Source organism: Colobus angolensis, unplaced genomic scaffold (genome assembly GCF_000951035.1).
Source record: "Colobus angolensis palliatus isolate OR3802 unplaced genomic scaffold, Cang.pa_1.0 Scaffold182, whole genome shotgun sequence".
NCBI lineage: Eukaryota > Metazoa > Chordata > Mammalia > Primates > Cercopithecidae > Colobus > Colobus angolensis.
This window is the reverse complement of record NW_012114955.1, coordinates 3,691,246-3,716,864: the sequence shown is the minus strand read 5'-3', so window position 1 is coordinate 3,716,864 and position 25,619 is coordinate 3,691,246. Positions and strand designations below refer to the sequence as shown.

The 25,619-nt window shown below is 40.9% G+C and overlaps 1 protein-coding gene across 1 annotated transcript in view; it reads right to left on the bottom strand.

Moving 5' to 3' along the window:
• MKLN1 (muskelin 1, intracellular mediator containing kelch motifs) overlaps window positions 1–25,619 on the bottom strand; it is a 386,600-nt gene that overhangs the window by 323,940 nt on the left and 37,041 nt on the right. The window contains exon 2 of the mRNA XM_011939628.1: window positions 23,014–23,135. The gene's annotated coding sequence lies outside the window, so the exon portion shown is untranslated. The remainder of the gene's footprint in view (window positions 1–23,013; window positions 23,136–25,619) is intronic.

The window sequence follows — 25,619 nt, the reverse complement described above, 5'->3', positions numbered from 1 at the left end:
GTGATCCGCCCATCTCGGCCTCCCAAAGTGCTGGGATTACAGGCTTGAGCCACCGCGCCCGGCCAACCTTTTCTTTTTTTTGAAACGGCGTCTCCCAGGCTGGAGTGCATGGGCATGATCACAGCTCATTGCAGCCTCGACCTCCCAGATTCAAGCAATCCTCCCATCTCAGCCTCCTGAGAAGCTGGAACCACAGGTGCACACCACCACTCCCAGCTAACGTTTGTGTTTTTCATAGAGATGGGATTTCACCATGTTGCCCAGGCTAATCTCAAATTCCTGGGCTCAAGTGATCTGACTGCCTCGGCCTCTCAAAGTGCTGGGATTACAGGCATGAACCACTGTGCCTAGCCCCATAACCATTTTCTAACTTATCTCCCAGCCTTCTACCTCTCTGCTCACCCTCCTACCACCCAGTGCTGCTAGAACAATCTTCCCAGCAAAGCTGATCACTCAGGGGTCTTCATGTTATCTTGGCTGTCTCCCTGCTCTTCATCACTCATAAGGTCCAAATTCTTCAGCATGGAATTCAAGCCCTACTACAATTTGATCTTAATCTAGTGCTCAAAACTTATCTTCCATTGTTTTATTCAGAATTAACTGTGCCTTCCTGTCTAACAAGTTCCTTGAACCAGCTCTGTACTTTATTACTGTACATCTTTGCTTACATCATCTCCGCTTCCCTGTACCTTCTGTTTAAAACACCCTTCCCTTGGGCTGGGTGTGGTGGCTCACGCCTGTAATCCCAGCACTTTGGAAGGCCGAGGCAGGCGGATCATGAAGTCAGGAGTTCAAGACCAGCCTGGCCAACATGGTGAAACCCTGTTTCTATTAAGAATACAAAAGGTTAGCCAGGCATGGTAGCGTGCACCTGTAATCCCAGCTACTCAGGAGGCTGAGGCAGGAGAATCGCTTGAACCCGGGAGGTGGAGGTTGCAATGAGTGGAGATCACGCCATTACACCCCAGCCTGGGCAACAAGAGTGAAACCCTGTCTCAAAAAAATCAAACCAAAACAACAACAACAAAAAAACACCCTTCCCTCAAATCCCCACCCAGTAATCCTACCCACACTTCCAGGATCCCAAATATCACCTTCTTCATGAAGCCAGCCCCATTCTCCCTGACTGTAATGATGTTTTTGTTCTTCTGTGCCCCCATAAATTCTATTCCACTACTCATACATTCTGTACCACATTATACTATTGCTTTGTGAATATGCTGTCCTTCCTGCTAGGTGATAAGTTTCTTGAGAATCCATGTCTCGTTCATTGTTCTAGCTCCTACAGCACTTGTTTCAATGCCTTGAACATAGTAGGTGTCCAAGAAATGTTTGTGGAACTTAAATTCCCCAAGGCCTTGTTGCTAATTTGTTCTTGGAACAGAACTAGAATTCAGGTCATCTGATTCCCAGCTCCCTATCCCTTTCCCAATACCATTCTATCTCTCTGTCTTCTTTCTATGATTCATTGTCATCTCATCTGAATGACATTTGAAACCGCTAAGGAATTTTACAGAAGAGTGACTTAACAAAAAACAAATGCTGGAACATATTTTCCATGTAGCTATTTAAGCCAAAGTGAACCTAATGAAGGGGCACTAAAAATTTGACAAATTTGACCCTGAATAAAAAAATAAAAACAAACTACAAAAAAAAAAAAAAAAAAAAAAAACGTGGCACATATATTCTAGAAACATTTTAGCTTCTTAGGGTTTGATTTTTGGCTTGCATTAATCTTATAGTAGTCAAGTTGCCATGTTTCTTGGCATGCTATAAAGTTGTAGTCTGGAGGAAGAAATAAAAAACAAATAAGTGGCTGGGTATGGTGGCACATGCCTGTAATCCTAGCACTTTGGGAGGCCGAGGCACTCAGATTGCTTGAGGTCAAGGTTTCGAGATCAGCCTGGCTAACATAGTGAGACTGCATCTCTACCAAAAAAGATAAAACAAATTAGCTGGGCATGGTGGTATGTGCCTGTAGTCCCAGCTACTTGGGAGGCTGAGTTGGGAGGGTCGCTTGAGCCTAAGAAGCAGAGGTTGCAGTGAGCTTAGATCTTGCCACTGCACTCCAGCCTCAGTGACAGAGTGAGACCCTGTCTCAAGAAAAAAAACAAAAAAACAAAAAAAAACCCAAAAACAAATAAGTGTATTTTTCTGTTTAAAAGCTCTTAGCAAGATTTTTAGCCCCTAATAATATAAGAGGGTTTAAACATTTGGGAACAAGGCCCTGTGGCAAAGCTTAATTTGCAATTATTCCAATCCTCCCCCTGCCTTTCCAAATTGGAAAAATAGCCCAAGGAGCTACTGTTCGAAACTGGGCATCCTCTTTGGTATTGGAAATTTAAAAAGTAAATTATACCCATGATACATGTTGTATACAAGTATAATATATGTAAAATGCAAATAAAATTGTCATAACGTTTAACAACTCGTAATAGTTAGCATTAATGACATACACATGAGAATTATTTGTGAGCGAAGAACATTGATGCTCTTAGGAAAAGGAAGATTTGACCAAGTTAAAATATATATTTTAGAGAATGGTTTAATATTTTAGAGAATGGCTTAGTATTTCAGAGAATGGTTTCTCTCCTTGACAGTTTTGTCTCTCCTCTCCACTGAAACTTAGAAGAGGGCAGGATTGCTGTGAAGAATGTCCTATTGAAGTTTCCACAAATTCGAATGAAATGGGATGAAATTAAGACCCTCCACTTTACAGGGAAAAGGGATGAAACTGAAGCACTCATTCATCTCAGTCTACTCCATCTCAATCTGAATCTTACAGCAGAGGCTGACCTGTGAATTTGATGTGAATTGTGATAGAATCGTAGAAATGAAAGCAAGCTCTGAAATAGTTCCTTCTACCTTCGATCCTCAGTGAGTGAGTCCCAAACCATTACAAAGTTAGTATTTAAGAAACTTTCTCATAGGCAATTTCCTCCAACTGCACCCTAAATTCTACTCTACAGAACTTCACAGACCATTTTTCATGTGCTCTACAACGAAGACGTGAAGACAGCCTTTTGCCAAGCTAATGATCCTAACCATTTTTCTATCACGTGGGTTACATTTCTGGACTATGGGGAGACAGCCTAGAGTGATGAGTAAGAATTCAGAATTGGAGACAGAGTTGCGCTTAAGTCACAGCTGTATGATGATAGGCAATTGACTTAAGCGCTCTAAGCTTCCATTTCCTCACCCATAATGCAAGGATGATAATACCATCCAGCTGATCAGATTACTGTGAGGACTAGTCTAGAACCAGTGCTGTCCAATAGAAATATAATGGAAGACACAATGTGAGCCACATGTGTGATTTAAAATTTTCTAGTAGCCCATTAAGAAAAGTAAAAAGAAACAGGCAAAATTAATTTTAGTGCTATATGTTATTTAACTCATGTCCAAAATATCATTTCAACATGTAAAAAATGTTCATGAGTATTTTACATTCTCTTTTTTGCACTAAGTTTTCGAAGTCCAATATGTATTTCATATGTACAGGTTGAGCATCTCTTATTCGAAATGCTTGGGACCAGGATAGTTTTGGATTTCAGATTTTGGAATATCTGCGTATACATAAATGAGACATCTCGGGGATAAGACCCAAGTGTAAACATGAAAATCATGTACGTTTCATATGCAGATTATATACATGGCCTGAAGGTAATTTTATATAATATTGTTAATAATTTTGTGCATGAAACAAAGTTTGTATCAATCGAACGATCAGAAACCAAAGGTGTCACTATCTCAACCACCCATGGGACACTCTGTGCTTGTCTGGCAACATCATTCCTGATGCTCATTTATGTGCTACTGATAAGCAATCATTTTCTCACGTTTATTTAGACGTAAGTTTTCAACACTAAAAAATATAACACCGGCTGAGCGCGTTGGTTCACTCCTGTAATTCCAGCACTTTGAGAGGTCCAGGTGGGTGAATCACTTGAGGCCAGGAGATCAAGACCAGCCTGGCCAACATGGTGAAACCCCGTCTCTACAAAAAATACAAAAATTAGCCAGGCATGGTGGTGCATGCCTGTAATTCCAGCTACTCGAGAGGCTGAGGCAGGAGAATCGCTTGAACCCAGGAGGCGGAGGTTGCAGTGAGCCTAGATCGTGCCACTGCATTCCAGCCTAGGTGATAGAGTGATATACATATATATGTGTGTGTGTGTGTGTGTGTATATATGTGTGTGTGTGTATATGTATATATATGTGTACATATGTATATATAACATACTATTAAAATAGTGAAAAAAACAATATGTTCAGGGTAACTAATCAGCACAGCAGCATCCCTTAGAATACCTGTATCACTTGCTAAACAGCAGCAACAGCAGAGAACAGCAGGCTTTGTCACTACCAACAATGCCACTTGTAGCATCATAGTCCTCAAAAAGTTTTGGATTTTGGAGCATTTCATATTTTGAATTTTCAGATTAGGGATGCTCAACCTCCCTAATGAAGGTATGTATAGCATACCTTAATTCAGACTAACCATGTGTCAAGTGCTTGATAGTCACATGTGACCAGTGGCTATGATATTGGAGAGTGCAAGTCTAGGAAAAAGGCTGTGAAGCACTTAGCATTATGCTAGGCATAGATAATTCTACAAAATCATCATGAATGTTATTGTTAGAGGACTGTGTAATCTTCTCAAAGCATTCATGTCTCTAGACTGACCCTGTCTATCATGCTTTTAGAAGTACCTGGAGAGGTTCCACTGCTTAAGTTTGATCCCTTCAGTTACTTTAAGGGGTACTTCCTTATGGTCACTCCCCATCTATTGTACAGAGAAGGTGACAAAAGGTGGCCTTTTTAGGGGTTCTGCATAGAAAATACACACATTGAGTGTCAGTGACCCTCAGGGTACTGACTTATGAAACCCTAAGAAGGAGACAGCATCATACTGATAGGACAGGATAGGACATTTGCTAAAGCAACCACTTACTCCTATATTTTTCCCCTTCTGAGTAGTGAGGCTTAGGTAAGTAATACATATGATCAAAAGCTGATTTGTTAAATTAAACATAGGCCCAGGAGCGGTGGCTCATGCCTGTAATACCAGCAATTTGGGAGGCTGAGGCAGGTGGATTGCTTGAGTTTAGGAGTTTGAGACCAGACTGGGCAACCTGGTGAAACCCTGTCTCTACAAAAAATGCCAAAAAAAAAAAAAAAAAAAAGCATGGTGTAGTGGCACATGCCTATGCTCCCAGCTACTCAGGAGGCTGAGGTGGGAGAACAGGCGAGCTTGGGAGGCAGAGGTTGCAGTAAGCCAAGATTGCACTACTGCACTCCAGCCTAAGTGACAGAGTGAGACCCTGTCTCAATAATAATAATAATAATAATAAATAAGTTAAACACAGAGTTCCCTTACAACTGAACAATTCTCCTAGGTATGTACCCAAGAAAATTACAAAATGTACGTTTCCACAAAAGCTTGTACACAAAGGTACACAGCAGTGTTATTTATAATAGCCAAGAAATGTAAACAAGCCAAGCGCCCAAGAGCTAATGAATGGATAAACAGCATGTGGTATATTCATACAATGAAAATCTTTTTCAGCCACAACAAGGGATGAAGGACTGATACAATATGGATGAACCTTGAAAACATTATGCTCAGTGAAAGAAACCACTCACAAAAGGCCACATATTGCATGATTCCATTTATATGAATATTTACATTAGGCAAATCCACAGAGCCAGAAAACAGATGAGTGGTTGCCGGGGTCTGTGGGGAGGAGAGAATTGAGAGTGACTCTACCAGGCATGGGAGTTTTTTTTCTGGGATGACAGAAGTGTTCTGGAGCTAGGCTCAGGCTCTGGAGCCAGGCAGCCTGTGCGAAAGCCCAGGTCTCACTACTCATTCGCTTTGTGATTTTGAGCCATGTTCCTACCTCTTCTATACCTTAGTTTCCCTTTACAATGATGATGGTAAGAGTGCCTGGGCTTGTTGCGAGGATTCAGATAGTTAACATGTGTAAAGTGCTCAGGAGAATTCCTGGCCAGTGATATATACTATTTTTTCCCATTATAATTGTTTATGACTTTAAGAAAATTGATATATAATAGTTGTGCATATTGTGGGGGTACATGTGATATTTTGAAACCTGATAGCTATTTTGAAATATATAATAAATTATAGTCAACTTTAATTTCCCTACTGTACTGCTGAATACTAGAATTTACTTCTACTATCTAACTCTATGTTTGTACCTATTAGCCAATGTCCCTTCATCCCCCGCTCCCCCTTCCCTTCCCAGCCTCTGGTAACCACCATCCTACTCTCCACCTCCATGAGATCCACATTTTTAGCTCCCAGATATGAGTGAGAACATTTGGTATTTGTCCTGCTGTGCCCGGCTTATTTCACTTAATATAATGACCTCCAGTTCCATCCATGTTGCTGCAAACGACAGGATTTCATTTTTTAAATGGCTGAATAACATTCCATTGTGTGTGTGTGTGTGTGTGTGTGTGTGTGTGTGTGTGTGTCTCCACATTTTCTTTATCCATTCATCTGTTGATGGACACTCAGCTTGTGTGATAGATATTTCATAAGTGACCCTGATCACCCTGTACCCCACCCTTACTTATTTCTGTCCATAGCATTAGTCACTTTCTTTTTCTTTTTTTCTTTTTGAGACAGGGTCTCTCTGTTGTCCAGGCTGAAGTGCAGTGGCACAACCTCGGCTTACTGCAACCTCCACTTCCAGGCTCAGGTGATCCTCCCACCTCAGCCTCCCTAGTAACTGGGACTACAGGTGTGCCACCACACCCAGCTAATTTTTTTTTTAATTTTTTTTGTAGAGACAAAGTTTTACCATGTTGCCCAGGCTGCATTCATCACTTTCTAACCTACCCTGTGATAACTTGCTCATACATCTTGCTCGTAGCCCATCAACCCCTACTAGAAGGCAGGGATCTAATCCATTTGTTTGCTGCTAGATTCCAAGCACCCCAAACAGTGGTTAACACAGAGGAGGCACCCCACCACACTTTCTGAATGAATGAACAAACGGTTGGCACTTCCGGCCAATGGCACTGGGCAGCCTGGATGGAAATGAGATGCACCTTTTACTGAACATCTTTTTGCACCATTTTCTATTCTACCATGTGCTCGGTCCTTTTCATAAAGATGAAAAGTGAAAAATGAAATACAGAAAATAAGAATACTTGACATGAGGGAGAAGCTGGTAGCATTAAACAGTAAGACTTTAGGCGTCAGTGCAAAGTGTGTGATCTAGAGAAAAAAGTGAGGATTTGGTTGCGGGCCACCTTTAGACTTTTAGCCCCTGAGTAAAAAGTGGAATGACACCTCGAGAATGGCACTCAGTCCTAGTTTTGAAGCACGGTGTGTACACAGGTTAATAAGAAGTTTGTTTGTTTGTTTGTTTGAGATGGAGTTTCACTCTGTAGCCCAGGCTGGAGAGTGCAAAGGCGTGATCTCGGCTCACCTCTGCCTCCCAGGTTCAAGTGATTCTCCTGCCTCAGCCTCCAGAGTAGCTGGGACTTTGCCAACATGCCCAGCTGATTTTTTTTATATTTTTAGTAGAGACAGGGTTTTGCCTTCTTGGCCAGGCTAGTTTTGAACTCCTGACCTCAGGTGATCCGCCTGCCTCAGTCTCCCGAAGTGCTGGGATTACAGACTTGAGCGCCCGGCCTAACAAGAAGTCTCAATAAGATCTTACATATTGTGCAATATGTGTTCTGTACTTAACGGGTACAATGAGAAATTTTTCCATGGCAAAAGGCCCGTTTCCCGGCACAGAAAACAGAAGAGCTTGCGGAGGGTTGTTGCCCACTTCCCACTGCAGCATGGACAGGCAGGTGGCCACAGTGGACGGGATTCCTCAGGCAGGGACAGAAGGTCTGTCACCACTGCTGGCAGTGCCCTTCCTCATTCCTTAATGAGCTCCAGAAACTAATAAAGATTACAGGATCCCAAATACAAGACTAGACTCCAAATGAACTGTTGTGTAAATGTATCCCAACTAATGTGGGGTAAAACTCTGCTCTAAGTTGTCTTTGAGGTCTCTACCTCTTTCCTTCCTTCAGCCTTAATACCGCTCTGCTCTCTTCTGTTAGGAAAAAAACAACTGATGAGTCACCAGCTTCTTGGGTAATGTATTATCCTTTTCAGGAGCTTTTGCATGAAAAAAGAGGTCAAAAGGAGAGAAATAATAATGGTGATGATATTAATAATACTAATAGTGATGACCATAGCTGATGATAACTGCGTCCCAGGTATTCGGCTAAAAAATGGATACGATTTCTGTAATTTAGTCCTCCAACAATTCTATGAGGTAGATATCACACCTATGTTAGAGATGAGGAATGAAAAATCACATAGCAAGTGGCAGATGAAGGCAGATTGTCTCTAAAAATTTTTGCTCCAAGGAATTTTTTTATTTTTGAGATGGTGTCTCTCTCTGTCAGCTGGACTAGAGTACAGTGTTGTGAACATGGCTCACTGCAGCCTTGACCTCCTGGGTTCAGGTGATCCTCCCACCTCACATCCCAAGTAGCTAGGACTATAGGCACACACCGACACACCCAGCTGCTATATATATATATATATATTTTTTTTTTTTTGTATTTTTTTGTAGAGACAGGGCTTCACCATGTTGCCGGGACTGGTTTTGAACTCCTGGCTTCAAGTGATCTGCCTGCCTCAGCATCCCAAAGTGCTGGGATTACAGGCTTGAGCCATCGTGCCTGGCTATGTAAGAATTTCTCAAGTGGAAACTTTGATCCTGTAGGAAGACAGCTGGGGGGAGTCAGACAATCACAGCAACCCTCAGTAGTGGCGGCAATGACAGTTGAGGCTTGAAACTTCAAATAACCCACTGTATCTATGACTAACTAGGTTCAAATCTTGAGTCTGACATTCTTAGGATTACCTGGTGGCAAGTCACATACTCTCTTTGTGCTTGAGATTATCGTTAGAATTCATCGAGATAATGCAAACAAAGTACTTACAACAGTGCCTATGAATACATACATGAGGCACTCAGATGCTGTGTACTGGTGCCCCTCAACTTACAATGGGGTTATGTCCTGATAAACCCATCATAGGCTGAAAATAACAAAAGTCAAAAATGCATATAATACACTTAACCTACCACATATCGAAGCTTAGCTGAGCCTACCTGAAACATGTTCAGAATGCCTGCAATACGGTATTCAGTAAATTACATGAGAAATTCAACCCTTTATTATAAAATGGGCTTTGTGTTAGGTGACTTGGCCCAACTTCACAAGAGAGTAGTATCTGCACATTGCTAGCCCAGGAAAAGATGAAGATTCTAAATTTGACATATGGTTCCTGCTGAAGGCATGTCACTTTTTTTTTTTGAGACAGAGTCTTGTTCTGTCTCCCAGGTTGGAGTACAGTGGGTGTAATCTCAGCTCACTGCAAGCTCTGCCTACCAGGTTCACACCATTCTCCTGCCTCAGCCTCCCAAGTAGCTGGGACTACAGGTACCCGCCACCACTCCTGGCTAATTTTTTGTATTTTTTAGTAGAGACAGGCTTCACCATGTTAGCCAGGATGGTTTCGATCTCCTGACCTCGTGATCCACCCACCTCAGCCTCCCGAAGTGCTGGGATTACAGGTGTGAGCCACCGTGCCCAGCCGAATGCATGTCACTTGCACACCACTGTAAAGTCAAAAAATCATGATAAACCATTGTATTAGGTTGATGCAAAAATAATTGCATTTTTTGCTATTAAAATAATGGCAAAACCCACAATGACTTTTGCACCCCTAACAAGTCATTGATGGTCTGCATTTTGATTGCTACAAATCCCTGCTAAGTATTAGAAAACCCGTAATTTATTTCTAGCTTCCCAAATAACAAAGGTGCTCTTTTACCTAATTTTATAATGTAGTTGTTCATCCATTGTCTATAGAATTTTTATTGAAAAGGTGACATAATCAAAATTTGAAGGTAGACATGCCAAATCCCATTTCCCTAACACTACAATTATATTTGGTTTTGTGTATTGCTTTCAAGTTTTGCTAACTCTGAGAAGTGACATGGAAAGGACACTGTACCAAATCAGTTTGGGATTTTGTCACACTCTCACAAAGTAGCTGTATGACTTTAATGAAGTTACATAACTGCCCTTTGTCTTCACTTTCCAAAAGTTTAAAATGGTGGGGTTAGGCCAGCCGATCTTTAAGATCGCTCTAGCTATAACAGTCTACGATTTTGCCTACAATCTACTTTCTTTTTTTGCTTTCATAATCATGGTTCAGTTGTATATAGAAGATACATTAAAATAATGTTTACAAAGTTAGTTAATTTCCTAAACTATGTTTGGAAAATAAAGTTTCACATATAATAAGCTCTGCGAAGGTAAGTTTACAGTAAAAAACCCCAGGAATTCCAAAGATGACTGCCAAAATTACCAAAAAGATATAAAAATTCATATCTTAATACATTCATGATATATGTATGTTTACAATGAAAGGATTTATAATTCAATGCATTAATTATAAGGAACACATTAAGTTTGACGAGCCCATTCTAATCTTTGTGGATTGCTTCCTGTCAATACCATTTCATGGAGGGATAAACTATTTCCTCCTTCTTTTCAAATGCACAATAGCTTGGTGATGAAATAGCTCTTCCATCTACACACAAAATTGTATCAGTAAAGGAGCACTTTGCAGGATTTTCTTGAGATATAAAGGGCAAATAAGTAGGACTTTTAAGGAGTCAAATATACAGTTATTAATTTATAATGTAAATATGAAAATGTTACAGCAGTGTAGTTTTTCCATATGGTATTATTGCTTTTTAAAATTTCTCTATAAGAAAATCAAAAAGGGAAAAACAAAAAAGGCACAGTTCTACCTGACATAGATCGGCAGAACTATGTCAGCGTAAATGTCTAAAATGTCTCTAACTATTAATGCAGTGAATCAGTCACTCTCTCCCCCACTGCCACTTAGCATGTAACCTGGTATAACCTTTCTGGAGGTGATCTGACAATACTAATCAAGAGTTTAAATATGTTCCTACCCTCTAGTCGGGTAATTCTACTTACAGAAAAGTGTATGAAGGAAATAATAAGTGCACAATTGCTTTGCCACACTTATTATATATAAGTGCAAAGAACTGGGAACATCTAAATAACCGGAAATAGAAGAATAGCTAAATAACTGATGCTACACATATATGAAATTTATGTATATATGAATATTTATGATATATGTGTATGTATATCATATCATAGATAACAAGGATGCTCATTGCTTCTGGCTTAGTCATGTTTCTAGGTTTTTCAGTGAACGGAGGACCTAGGAGATCTGTCTATACATGTACATATACATCCTAAATTTATATCAACTCTCAATTCAAATTCGGGACCACAGGATTTCTGCCTAACCGCCTCCATGTTATATCTATATTCCCTTCCTCTCATGCTGAGAATCCTGCTTCTCAAGGACAGCAGGCATAATAAGATTAGAATATCCCACAATTAGGCCGGTTGTGGTGGCTCATGCCTGTAATCCCAGCACTTTGGGAGGCCAAGGCAGGTGGATCACCTGAGGTTAGGAGTTCGAGACCAGCCTGGCCAAAGTCAAATCTACAAAACAAGGTGAATTCAAAGAAGTCTAGTTTCTATCCCTATCCCCCCACTTTCTTTCCTCCCTTTTTCATAAGTAACTATTATTAATATTTTGTGATGTGAATCCTCCTATTCTTTGTTTTCTAATATAAGCAAATGTATTTACATATGTGTGTAGGTATATACATTTACATATATATCCCTTCTGACATATATGGTAGCATTGTAGACTCACATTTCTACCCCAATTTTTTTACTTGTAATATATCCTACAGATCAATCAATAATAAGTATATTTAAAGATCCTACTTCTAGCCAGGCGCGGTGGCTCATGCCTATAATCCCAGCACTTTGGGAGGCCAAGGCAGGGAGATTGCCTGAGGTCAGTAGTTCGAGACCAGCCTGGCCAACACGGTGAAACCCCGTCTCTACTAAAAATACAAAAATTAGCTAGGCATGGTGGCAGGCGCCTGTAATCCCAGCTACTCGGGAAGCTGAGGCGGGAGAATTACTTGAACCCAGGAGGCGGAGGTTGCAGTGAGTTGAGATAGCACCACTGCACTCCAGCCTGGGCAACAGAGCGAGACTACGTCTCAAAAAAAAAAAAAAAAAAAAATCCTACTTCCATTTTATAGCTACACAGACTCCATTGTGTGTAGGAATCATAGTTTATTCAACCAGTCCTCTATTAATAGACATTGGGGTTATTTCCAGTCTTTTGGTATTATAAATAGTTTCTGTCCTAAGGTTTTGTATTATATTTATATATATCCACATCTTAAATATAAGTAATTTTTACTATGTGGAAATATATAAGGTGAGCCTTTGCCATCTTGTACCAAATAGCAGGAGAGCTATCAAAAATTCTAGGGTTGTGTCAAAAGATATCAAGAACCAATTTGAAGATGCTATCGCAGACCAACGAGGATAATTTAAGCATTAATAAGAATAATAAATAATATGCACATAAGCACATTAAATACATTTCGAACCGAGGTTGCTGCGGCCACAACGCAGAGTACTAACCACTATACGATCACGGCGAGCTACCGGGGACCCAAATACATCTCAATGAATGAGTTCAAATTATAATTGGAATAGAGAAAACAAAAGTAATTTAAAAATAAGACAAAGCAAACACCATTGGCACATGCCAAGGAATGATAGGATTAAAATATTACCATTTTTACAATCCTTAATGAACTAATAGATCCAGGTAACATCACAAAAGAGGAGATTTTTATGTACCACCTAATGGCAAACTACTCCACTCCCTAGGAAGCAGTCTTGCCAAAAAAAGGAAAAAAAATATATTGATATGAATCTGATCGGGCCTGTACGTAGTTAAGAGGACAGAGGAACAGTTATAGGACAGCTCCTGTGTTGGGCTACATCATAGGAATGCAATCGGAGACCTCCAGACTGTGGGGAGTTCTACAGGACAAGCAACTTGGTTTTTGCAACAAATAAGTTACGAGGAAAAAAATGAAATTAAAAGAGATTTATGGAATTTAAATTCAAAGAGATTTGAGAGACATATCAACCGACCTCAGTGCATGAACCTTATTTGGATCCTGCGTCAATAAGCAAACTATAAAAGTAAATTATACTTTGGGAGGCCGAGCAGGGTAGATCACGATGTCAGGAGTTCGAGGCCATCCTGGCCAACATGGTGAAACCCTGTCTGTACTAAAAATATAAAAATTAGCTGAGCATGGTGGTGGGTGCCTGTAATCCCAGCTAGTTGGGAGGCTGAGGCAGGAGAATCGCTTGACCCCAGGAGGTGGAGGTTGCAGTGAGCTGAGATCACGCCACTGCACTCCAGCCTGGGTGACAGAGTGAGACTCCATCTCAAAAAAAAAAAAAAAAGAAAAGAAAAAGAAAAAACAACAACAAAAGTAAGTTATAAGATTTGTGAGACAATCAAAAATTCCAACACTGAATATTTCATACTACTAAAAAATTGTATTAGTTAATGTAGATATGATAATGGTTATGTTTTTTACAAGTCCTTATCTTTTGAAGATTCATATTGAAATATATATATTTTAGACAGAGTGTCAGTCTGTCACCCAGGCTGGAGTGCAGTGGCACAATTGTAGCTCACTGCAGTCTTGAACTCCTGGGCTCAAATGATCCTCCCACCTTATTCTCCCAGTAGTTGGATTATAGGCACTCACCACCACACACAGTTAATTTTTTAATTTTTTGTAGAGGCAAAGTTTTACTACGTAGACCAGGCTGGACTCAAACTAATGGCCTCAAGTGATCCTCCTGCCCCAGCCTGTGAAAGTGCTGGGATTATAGGAATGAGCCACCACACCCAGCCATATCAAAATTTATGGATGAAATAATATAATATCTGGAATTTGCTTCAAAATAAAATGAGATGGGGAGAGGAATGGGATACTGATGGGCTAGACATGAGGTCCAGTTAGACATGGGGTTCTTTATGCTTTCTGTTTACTTTTCCTTATGTTTCATTTTTCTATAATAAACCATTAATATGCATTTATATATCGTGGTATTCTGGTATGTGTATGTGTGTGCGTGTGTCTGTTTGTATGTGTGTATAAATTTAAAACAAAATTTTAATGACGGTATCTCTGAGTGATAGAATCATCTTGGTGATTTTTATTTTCTTCTTTTTACTCTGTATTCTGTATTTTTATACTGCACATGTATTGCCATTTTTGCAATTCAAGTATAATTCACTTCTGATGCAGTGAATAAAATAACTTTGCCCAGTACTCTTTAAATACAACGGGGCAAGGCTAATTATTTAATATTCAATTACATTTAGTTTTGATTGTGTACAGATCATAGTTTATGAAAATATAGCTCTAAAGGAAAGTTTGAGGTTTGGAAATTCTGTCATTGATGTAATAGGATAATTTTAAATTTATAGCTTAGGAGTAAACCGTTCATTTTTTTCCTCCTTTTTACATAACACAAAAACAACAGATCCAGTTTGGCACAAACTTTCTCCTCCAAAGCCACCTTTGTGCTGAAATCCAGCATCTCAGGTTTCAGTTAAGTAATTTGCAGATGAGAAAAGGTTTCTTAGCAAAATTTTCTTATGGTTTTACTACAGTGTTAGTTCCCCGTAATTTGGCTGAGTACTGTTTTCACAGCTAAGTGAGTCAGAGGGAAGTCTGCTCCTTCCGATTTTCTGATATGCAGAGAGGACAGGCAGTTATCAAATCAAATCACTCTTTTTTAATCACTAAAATAAATGTAAGGCCATGACAGCAGATGCAATTAAAGAAAAATATAGTTAACGGATATTTGTAGTTTATTACTAGTTAATACAAGGTACTGCCTGGTTTATCATTCAATCATGAAAAAGTTATTCCTTTAAGGTCAATAAAAAATTTTTAAACCAACTTACAAAAATAAGTCTATTTTATAATTATATCACCATCTGAATGTTCTATTATCAGATAATTGTCCCTTCTTCATTTATTTTGAAATAGACATTTTATTTATCTAATCTTCCTTCTTCTGCTTGTTCACATGTCATTTTCTCCTAAATAAACCCTTGTCAGCTCCTGTCATGAAATCTATGAACAGATTATCATGGAAGTACTTTTTTACTCTGAATGTAGACTTTAAAGCAAACTCATAGGTAGATTTAGTTATTCATTTGAAAGTGAAACTTTGATTTAACAAATGGCTAGAGGCAGACAATTTTGATTTGGGTCCATCTGTCCATTTGAGTTTCCATGGATTATTATATACTGCACATAAATTCAATTTACACTTGCAACTATGTTCCAAGCTTTGTGCTAAGCATTTTCACATATAATCCCAAGCTATTTGTGAAATAGCTATTTTATTATTTTTGGTTTGTTTGTTGGTTTGTTCGAGATCTTGATCTGTCACCCAGGCTGGAGTGCAGTGGTGCCATCATAGCTCACTGTAGTCTCGACCTCCTGGGCTCAAGGAATCCTTCCACTTCAGCCTCCTTAGTAGCTGGGACTACAGGTGCATACCACCACGCCCAGCTAATTTTTTTATTTTTTGTAGAGACAGAGTTTTGCCATGTTGCCCACACTTGAAATCGTTGTTTTGGAGAGCGATTAAGTTGCTTGCTCAAGATCATACAGTCATTGAGTTATTCCAGATTTTGTTGCCACTTTTAAGTTATGAACAATGGTGATTGAGAGCATTTGTAATAGTCCTTGGTGTCTAGTACTGGGCCTTGTACTAGAAAGGATGTCAAATCAGTTGAAAGGATGATAGACATCTATCTGGTTGCAAAAACAAGAGGTACAAGGCAACTATCGGAGGAAAGACGGGGCCTGCTGAGGTGGAGCATGCTCTCTCTCATGCAGAAACCAATTAAAAGGAGAAGGAAGAGGGAAGTCTGTTCTTCACAGCAGCAAAGCAGCACTAGCCTTCTGCCTTGATCTTTTAACAAACTTAGGAAGGTTCCAACATCTTCAAACCTGGGAATACACAGTGTTTGAATGTGATGACCAGCAAACTAAAGGTCAACCTGAGAAAGTTGATTCTTGACATATTTCCAGCAAGGGTCACTTGTTTCATCCCATTGGACTCAAAGTTAAGAATTAAAAACCTCAACTGTAGTAAATTACGTGTTTGAAAAACTGAGAGTTCTAATTATTCGTACATCCCAAATGCCAGTGGGGCCTACTCTATTCATGTACTCATAGCTTTATGAAAAACTGTTTGTTTGGGATGTGGTTTTTTAAAAGTAATTTACCTTGGGACAGGTTTAGTTGAAGAATGGAATATGTGAGAAAAGGATTTTCCAACTTTTGTTGACTCAGAGATGAAAAGGAAAATACGTTTATATGAATATGGCTACTTGTTGATCTAAGACACTTGAAATTTCATTTGCTAAATGCCAAATCCAATTATAGATTTCAAACATAATTTCCAAACCATACCCTTGTTCTAATACTACAGAACCATCTCGATGGGCATCAACTGGGCATCAAATTAACTACTCCTATAAGGTTACACTAGAGTTACTACTAGGAACATTTCATTTGTGGAGACATAAAGACAGGTTACATGATACTTTGTAAGTGGACTTTAACTAAAGGATATTAGAAATAAATAGGAACAACAAAAATAAAACATGACTAAACCAGCTCTCCTGCCACCATCAAAACAAACGTTTCCAAGGAACTGAAGCCAAGAAAATAGAAGTCCACAAACACAAAGGCCAAGATAATCAGTCGAATCTACTAAATCTCCATAAATGACAAAACAAAACACTAAAAACCAAGCAATACCAAAACCCCACCTGTATTGAATACCAAACAACATGCAATTTTCTGCCCCACCGCCTGCCACAGAAATCCGAACCTGCAGCTGATTTTAAAATGACCAAATCTCCAAAAATTCTGAGAGATGTCAATTTTAAAGACACAATATCTTCAATCATATAGGTCATGTCCACATTAACATAAGTAGTAATTATTAAAAAGGAAGGAATCTCCTTCATTCGTTTTAAAAACCAATTCTTTCTCAGATTTGCCACAGAGCCAGACCAGCTTAATTGTCAAGACACAATAATATCAGACTGAACTATTTTTCTCTTTCTTCTTTTTTCTTTGGAGACTGGGTCTCACTGTGTCACCCAAGCTGGAGTATAGTTGCACAATCATGGCTCACTGCAGCCTCTACCTCCTTGGTTCAAGTGATTTTCCTACTTCAGCCTCCCAAGTAGCTGGGACTACAGCTGTGCACCACCACGCCTGGCTAATTTAAAAAATTTTTAGAGACAGGGTCTTGCTATGTTGCCCAGGCTGGTCTCAAACCCCTGGGCTCAAGTGATCCTCCCACCCTGACCTCCCAAAGTGTTGGGAGTACAGTCATGAGTCACCGTGTCCAACCCTGAACTGTGTTTCAATCCAATAATTTTTATTATGGAGAGAAAGCTGGGCAATTTAAACAATTATGTGCTTTATTTCTCCATTTCTGTATTCCATTCTTGCTAATATACAGGTATTGAATTTAACTTGTTTCATTCTGAATGGTTTATGTCTTCTGTTTAGAAAAATTTAAACCAGCCAAAAGGCTGCAGAGTAAGTGTTGGTGGCTAGTTCCTATGAGTAACAAATCATAGTCCATAGAGCCCAGGATGCTGACCTGGAGAACAGGCCAAATTCTGCAGATGTGGTAGTTCATACCTGTAATTCCAGCTCTTCCAGAAACTGAGGTGGGAGGATCACTTGAGCCCAAGAGTTCCAGGTTATAGTGAGCCATGATCACGCCACTGCACCCCAGCCTAGGCAACAGAGCGAGACTCTGTCTCAAAAAGAAAAAATTCTGACTGCCCTGAAAAAACCCTGAATGCCTACAACATAGAAAATCTAAAGCTTGTGCATAATGCTTGTCAGTGGTTAAGTTCATGCACGTTACAGACTTCACCATAGCCCTCCCACCATACCACCATACCACAGATGCAGGTACTACACAAGCCTCCTTGGATCCACATGACCATTTCTTCTCATTTGGATGCAGTATCTGCTAATGAGCAAGGTCACTTGAAAGAGAACTGAACTCAGAATCAGAGTCCAAGTGTGTCAGTTCCAGCTCTTTGGGGGACTAGACAAGGCAATTTAGTGCAGTGGATCAGTGTCTGCCTGCTAAAGTTAGACAGTGTGGGTGGAAATCCTGGTTTTCCACTTTCTAGCTATGTGACTATAGGCAAGACTCTTAAATCTTGTGACTCGGTTTTCTTATTTGTAAAATGACGATGATATCAATAACTACCTTAGAGGATTAAATGTCTTAAGATGGTTTAGAACAGAGTTGCAGATACTCTAAGCACTCAGTCAATGTGGGCAATTATTTTTACTAGCTATATGACCCTGGGGAGCTCACCTAAGCTCTGTAAGACTCTATTTCATCTTCTGTACAAGAAGGGGTCATGATCTCACATGGTCTTTATGAAGACTGAATAAACTCAAGTAACACATATGTGGAAGCTATTTTTAAGACATAATCAATGGCTGGAAGCGGTGGCTCACACCTATAATCCCAGCCCTTTGGGAGGTCGAGGCGGGTGGATCACCTGAGGTCAGGAGTTCGAGACCAGCCTGACATGGTGAAACCCTGTCTCTACTAAAAACAGAAAGAAAATAGCTGGGCATGGTGGCAGGCACCTGTAATCCCAGCTACTTGGGAGGCTGAGGGAGGAGAATCACTTGAACCCAGGAGGCGGAGGTTGCTGAGACCAAGCCACTGCACTCCAGCCTGGGCAACAGAGGGAGATCTCACCTCAAAAAAAAAAAAAAATGAATAATAATAAAAGTAAGTAAATAAATAAATAAAACATAATCAAGTATCAGATGACTCCTTCAACCTAGCAGAATTAGTTCCTTTCTGTTCTTTGCTTCCATCATCCTTAAAAAACATACATGCAACTGCTATAGCACCTGTCGCAAGGTACTGTAAGAATTTGTCTACCAGTCTTCTCCCCTACCGACAGCACATCCTCCGATTCACCTCTGCATCATTCACACATCGGACATACCTGGCACAGGACCGATACTCAGTAAATATTTGTTTAAATGAATATCGTTCAAACAATTGCACAGGAATTCTCAAGGCCTTTGCTGGGAATGATGGATTATCACTTTTGCTGAGGCTCCTCAGTAGACCGCCCAGAAATGTGCTTTTCTTCAGGCACAAGATATTGAGATTCTGTCATTTCAGATCCCGCCAGTGTTGTATTTGTAGCATTTGTTCATTCTTTTCACTTAATAAATAATTAGCAAGCACCTACTGTGTGCCAGATCCTATGGTGGGCTCCATCTAGTATGCCCAAGTGGCAAATGGCCAAACTAATACAGTTCCTGCGTATTACATATAGAGGGAACCTACATACTATAGAATCATCCACCCTTTGAGATAAACTTCTCGGTTTGATTATTTCATTAGAGTGATAGGATCTCAAGGTGGGAAAGAACGGCTTTCTAGAAGTAAAAGTCCTTATACTTTACTTTTATTTTTATTTACTTATTTTAGAGACAAGGTCTCGCTCTGATGCCCAAGCTGGAGTGCAGTGGCGTGATCATAGCTCACTGCAGTCTTGAACTTCTGAATTCTAGTGATTCTCCTGCCTCAGCCTCCCCAGTATCTGGGACTACAAAGGTGTACCACCACACTCGCCTTGGGGTCCTTATAGAATAATAATTAAGGTTTGGGATCTGACTGCCTGGGTTCAAATCCTAGATCTGCTTTGTACCAAAGTGTAAGTTCTTGGACAAATTGCTTAATCCCTCTAAGCCTCACTTTCTCATCTGTAAAATGAGCTAGTGGGATTGATGTATTAGAAATGACAACCACGTTAATCACATATTATGGTGCTTGCCATACAGTACGCACTCACTATGTGTTTGCTATTATAAACAAATCTATTCTCCTCATTTCCTCACTCGGGTGTTTGAACTTCTATCACAAATGTACCCAGTGAATGGGGCATGACTGCCCCGCTTCTGGACACCAGGGTCAGGGAATTTACTACTTCCAATGGTTGTCATTTGGCTGCTAGGCAGATCTAGCAGCTGACCAGTGTTAATGGGTTGAAATATACATGCTTACATCTTCCACTCATTGGCCCTCAATCTGCCATTGGGATTACCCAGAAGAAATCAAATCTCTCCTCTGCCGGATAGACCTCAAACTTTGAAAGGTAGCTACATATGCTAGTTTTCACCATCCCCCTTACACACCTACATACAACCTTGGATCTTTTTGTTATTTCTAAATAACTCTGTGCACCAGATTTCTTATTATCCTTTTTATTTTTCTCATATAATCCTTTGTTGATCAATGTATCCAAATGTCTGAAGCCCAGAATTCATAAAACACAATAAATGTGGTCTGATCGTTGGCGAGTACTAGAGAACTAGTTCCCCTCTGGAACATTACATTTCTATTAATACAACAAAAGATTGATTTTTTAAAAAGCTACATCCCACTGTGTTGACTCATCATCTTCTTACAATCAACAGGAGACTGTAAATCTTCCTGCCGTGTATAGCTGTAAGCCATCTCGCCCCCACTCAGTACTTGTACAATTCAATTTGGGGATCTTTGAGTACTTTATATTGGTACCCATTAAACTCTGTATTGTTTGATATGATTCATTATTACATTTTGTCAGGATTGGGGGCGGGGAGAGAATCTGATTGTATCCTCCAACCTATTTGTTATTCTTTCTAGTGTGTGTCATCTGTAAATTTGTTCAGCGTGCCATCAGTATTATTGTCTTAGTCATCGATAAAAGTGTTCAGGAAAAAACCAGACTTTCATTAGATCCCTAGAGATCCGAATGTGCATCAGCCCCTTTGTGTGTGTGTGTGTGTGTGTGTGGTGGGGGCGGGGGTGGGGTGGGGGCGGAGTTTCACTCTTGTTGCCCAAACTGGAGTGCAATGGCGCGATCTCGGCTCACCGCAACCTGTGCCTGCTGGGTTCAAGCGATTCTCCTGCCTCAGCCTCCCAAGTAGCTGGGATTACAGGCATGTGCCACCACGCCTAGCTAATTTGTATTTTTAGTAGACACTGGGTTTCTCCATGTTGGTCAGGCTGGTCTTGAACTCCTGACCTCAGGTGATCCACCCATCTCAACCTCCCAAAGTGCTGAGATTACAGGCGTGAACCACTGTGCACAACCCACATCAACCTCTTGAAAGAAAGAAACAAACAAAGAAAAAACAAGGGCCAGGTGTGGTGGCTCATGCTTGTAACCCTAGCACTTTGGGAGTCTGAGGCTGGAGGATTGCTTGAGGCCAGGAGTTCAAGACCAGCCTGAGTAACATAGCAAAACCTCATCTCTATTTTAAAAAGTATAAAAATGTAAAAGAAAAACTTAAAAAATACATCATGCATTCAATCAAAAAATATTTACGGAGTGCCTTCTGTGTACCAGTTACTACTCCAAGTGCTGAGCATCTAGTGCTGAACAAAAACATTGTCTGTGCTCATGATGCTTACATTCTAGAAGGGGAAGTAGACAATAAACAAAGAAGCGTTATGAAAAACAAAAGCAGGCCAGGCGCGGTGGCTCACGCCTGTAATCCCAGCACTTTAGGAGCCCGAGGAGGGCGGATTACAAGGTCAGGAGAGCGAGACCATCTTGGCTAACACAGTGAAACCCTGTCTCTACTAAAAATACAGAAAAAAAATTAGCTGGGCATGGTGGCAGGCACCTGTAGTCTCAGCTACTCGGGAAGCTGAGGGAGGACAATGGCGTGAACCCAGGAGGCAGAGCTTGTAGTGAGCCAATATCACGCCACTGCACTCCAACCTGGGTGACAGAGCAAGACTTGGTCTCAAAAAAAAGAAAAAAAGAGAAAAACAAAAGCAGTTATGGAGCTAGAGAAATTTGACAGTGGGGATGGAATAGGGTTGCCAATAGGCAGTATGACTAAAGCAGAGTTGTTTTTGGAGTTTGGTTGAACTACTCATGTCCTGCATTATTCAACTGGCCATGAGTGGTGAGCAAGTCTTTCTGAGTCTCAAAATCCACTTTTATTTTTATTTTTTATTTTTTTTGAGATAAGGTCTTGCTCTGTTGCCTAGGCTAGAGTACAGTGTTGTGATCATGGCTCACTGCAGCCTCGAACTCCTGGGCTCAAGTGATCCTCCTGCCTCAGCCTCTCAAGTATCTGGGACTACAGGCACATGCCACCTGTAGTCCTAGATAATGTTTAAATCTTTGTAGAGATGGGGTCTTGCTATGTTGCCCAGGCTGATCTTGAATTTCCAGCCTTAAGCAATCCTCCTGCCTTGGCCTTCCAAAACACTGGGATTACAGGTGTGAGCTACTGTGCCCAGCTGAAATTCCACTTTTCTCTATGTAAAGTCACTTTGGGAAAAAATTAATAGAGCAATGATAAAGAATTTTTTTTTTTTTTTTGAGATGGAGTCTCATACTGTCGCCTGGGTTGGCATGCAGTGGTGAGATCTCGGCTCACTGCAACTTCTGCCTCCTGGGTTCAAGTGATTCTCCTGCCTCAACCTCCTGAGTAGTGAGATTACGGGCACCTGCCACCACGCCCAGCAATTTTTTGTATTTTTAGTAAAGATAGGGCTTCACCATGTTGGTCAGCTGGTCTCGAACTCCTGACCTCGTGATTTGCCCGCCTCGGCCTCCCAAAGTGCTGGGATTACAGGCATGAGCCACCGTGCCCAAAGAATTTAAATACTCATGAAACAGAGGAGAAAATGTGAAAGGATGGAACTCCTCAGAAGACTTCACAACATTTCTCGGTACACATAGCACATTCAAACAATGTGAAAACAACTAGACTAGTCAGGAGTCCAGTCACATCTTCTGATGAAGACTCCAGAGAGAAGAATTACAAAAGCATTACTCCACAGGTACGGTCCATTGTTGACAACTAAAGAGAGAAAAAATGAAACATCAACACTTACCAAATTCCAATCCCCGTGTTTTCAAGTATGGAGCAGGTTATGAATCCAATAGTTTATGGAGTCAGGAGGATGGAATGTTTGGATGATCCCAAAACATGGTTTGAGAGTCTGGATATGGAACTCTGGAAAAGACGCCCACAAGGGACAGATGTGAAATATACTTCTATTAATTACCCTCTGCTTACAATTTTTTTTTTTCTTTTGAGACGTAGTCTTGCTCTATTGCCCAGGCTGGAGTGTGGTGGTGCGATCTCAGCTCACTGCAACCTCTGCCTCCTAGGTTCAAGGGATTCTTGTGCCTCAGCCTCCTGAGTAGCTGGGATTACAGGCGTGCACTGCCACATCTAGCTAATATTTTTGTATTTTTTTTTTCAGTAGATGCGGGGTTTCACCATGTTGGCCAGGCTGTTCTTGAACTCCTGACCTCAAGTGATCCACCCACCTTGACCTCCCAAAGTGCTGGGATTACAGGCAATAGGCCACTGTACCTAGCCCCCTCTGCTTGCAATTCTAATGTTGATGAGTTCTTCTAAATTTATTTTATCTTTTTTAAAAAAGAGATGGGGTCTCACTGTGTTGCCCAGGCTGGCCTCAATCTCCTGGGCTCATGGAATCCTCCTGCTTCAGCTTCCCAAGTAGCTGGGACTACAGGTGTGCACCACCATGCCCAGCAATAGTTTTAATGTATAAATAAATCCCTTTAATGTTTGAGGGACTGGGCAAATCTTTGTTGAGTGAAATACTAATTGCTTTCTCCGATTGGAAATTTTATTTATTATTATTATTTTGAGATGGGGTCTCACTCTGTCGCCTAGGCTGGAGTGCAGTGGTGCTATCATGGCTCAGTGCAGCCTCAACCTCCTGGGTTCAAGTGATCCTCCCATCTCAGCCCCCTGATTAACTGGTACTATAGGTGCACATCACACCTGGTTAACTTTTTAAATTATTATTATTATTTTAATTTTTTCTTTTTTTCTTTTTTTTTTTGAGATGGAGTCTTGCTCTGTCACCCCGGCTGAAGTACAGTGGCGCGATCTTGGCTCACTGCAACCTCCGCCTCCCAGGTTCAAGTGATTCTCTTGCCTCAGCCTCCCGAGTAGCTAGAATTACAGGTGCACGCCATCACATCCGGCTAATGTTGTTTTGTATTTTTAGTAGAGACAGGGTTTCACCATTTTGGCCAGGCTGGTTTCAAACCCCTGACCTCAGGTGATGTACCCACCTCGACCTCCCAAAGTGTTGGGATTACAGGCATGATCCACCGTGCCCTGCCTTTTTTTTTGTTTTTGTAGAGAGAGACTTGTCATGTTGCCCAGGCTGGTCTCAAACTCCTCGGCTGCAGCAACCCTGCTGCCCTGGCCTCCCGAAGTGATGGGATTACAGTTGTGAGTCACCACACCCAGCCGGAAGTGTAATTTCTATTTTCACAATGATACCTTTGACATTCGCATTCATTCATTCCTTGAGCATTTGTTTTTTATACCAAATACTTTGTTGGCGTTAGGAATACAAAGGTGGATAGAAAAAATAAGGTCCCCGTAAGCACTTACAGGAAACTCACAGGAGAGGGCACGGTAGAAACAGGAAAGTCAGCTGTGATAAAGAAGCGTGTTATGAAGAGATAAGTACTGAGAGCCCTAGGAGGTCACCTAACCCAGATTTAGGGAAAATTGGAAGTTAGTAACTTGTACACAGACACTTACAAGGTGTGAAGGAGTTAACCAAATAAAGAGGTGGGGAAGTCTGTTTCAGGTGGAGGACACAACGTACGCAGATTTTGGAAAGAACGTGAATGATTATGCATGCTGAGTATGTCAGTACTAAAAGTAGTTTAGAGAGTCTTAGAGTGGTCAGATATGAGACTGGAAAGGTGAGCAGCACCAAATTACGAGAAATGTACAAGCCACATTCTCGAGGAGGTAGAATCTACTGAAAGTCATGATGGATTACATGTTGCAGTTTTGAAGATGGAAAAGTCTGGACTGGAGATCGGGTTTAAGACTTGGACAACTGGGTGGGTAGTGGATATCATTCACTAAGACAGCAAAAATATGAAGAGGAAATTGAGGAGATTTTGGGGAGAAGGTGCTGAGTTCAGCCTTCGATGTGCTTGTTTTGTGATGACTGGGGAACACTCAGAGCAACAGGAAGTAGTTTGATCTAGAAATCTGAGGACACACATTTAGGAGTCATGCGTACGTGACAGACAACAAGAGACTTCGCAGCGATGAATGAGATGCCCTCAGAGGGTGTGTAGGAGCAGAGAAAAAGAAAGAAGCCAGAATAACACCAAAGCTTAAATAAAGGATGGTGTGGGTCCGGTGCAGTGGCTCACGCCTATAATCCCAGCACTTTGGGAGGCCGAGGCGGGTGGATCCTGAGGTCAGGAGATGGAGACCATCCTGGCTAACATGGTGAAACCCCATCTCTACTAAAAATACAAACAGAAAAATTAGCTGGGCATGGTGGCGGGTGCCTGTAGTCCCAGCTACTAGGGAGGCTGAGGCAGAAGAATCGCTTGAACCTGGGAGGCAGAGGTTGCAGTGAGCTGAGATCATGCCACTGCCCTCCAGCCTGGGTGACAAAGCAAGACTCTGTCTTAAAAA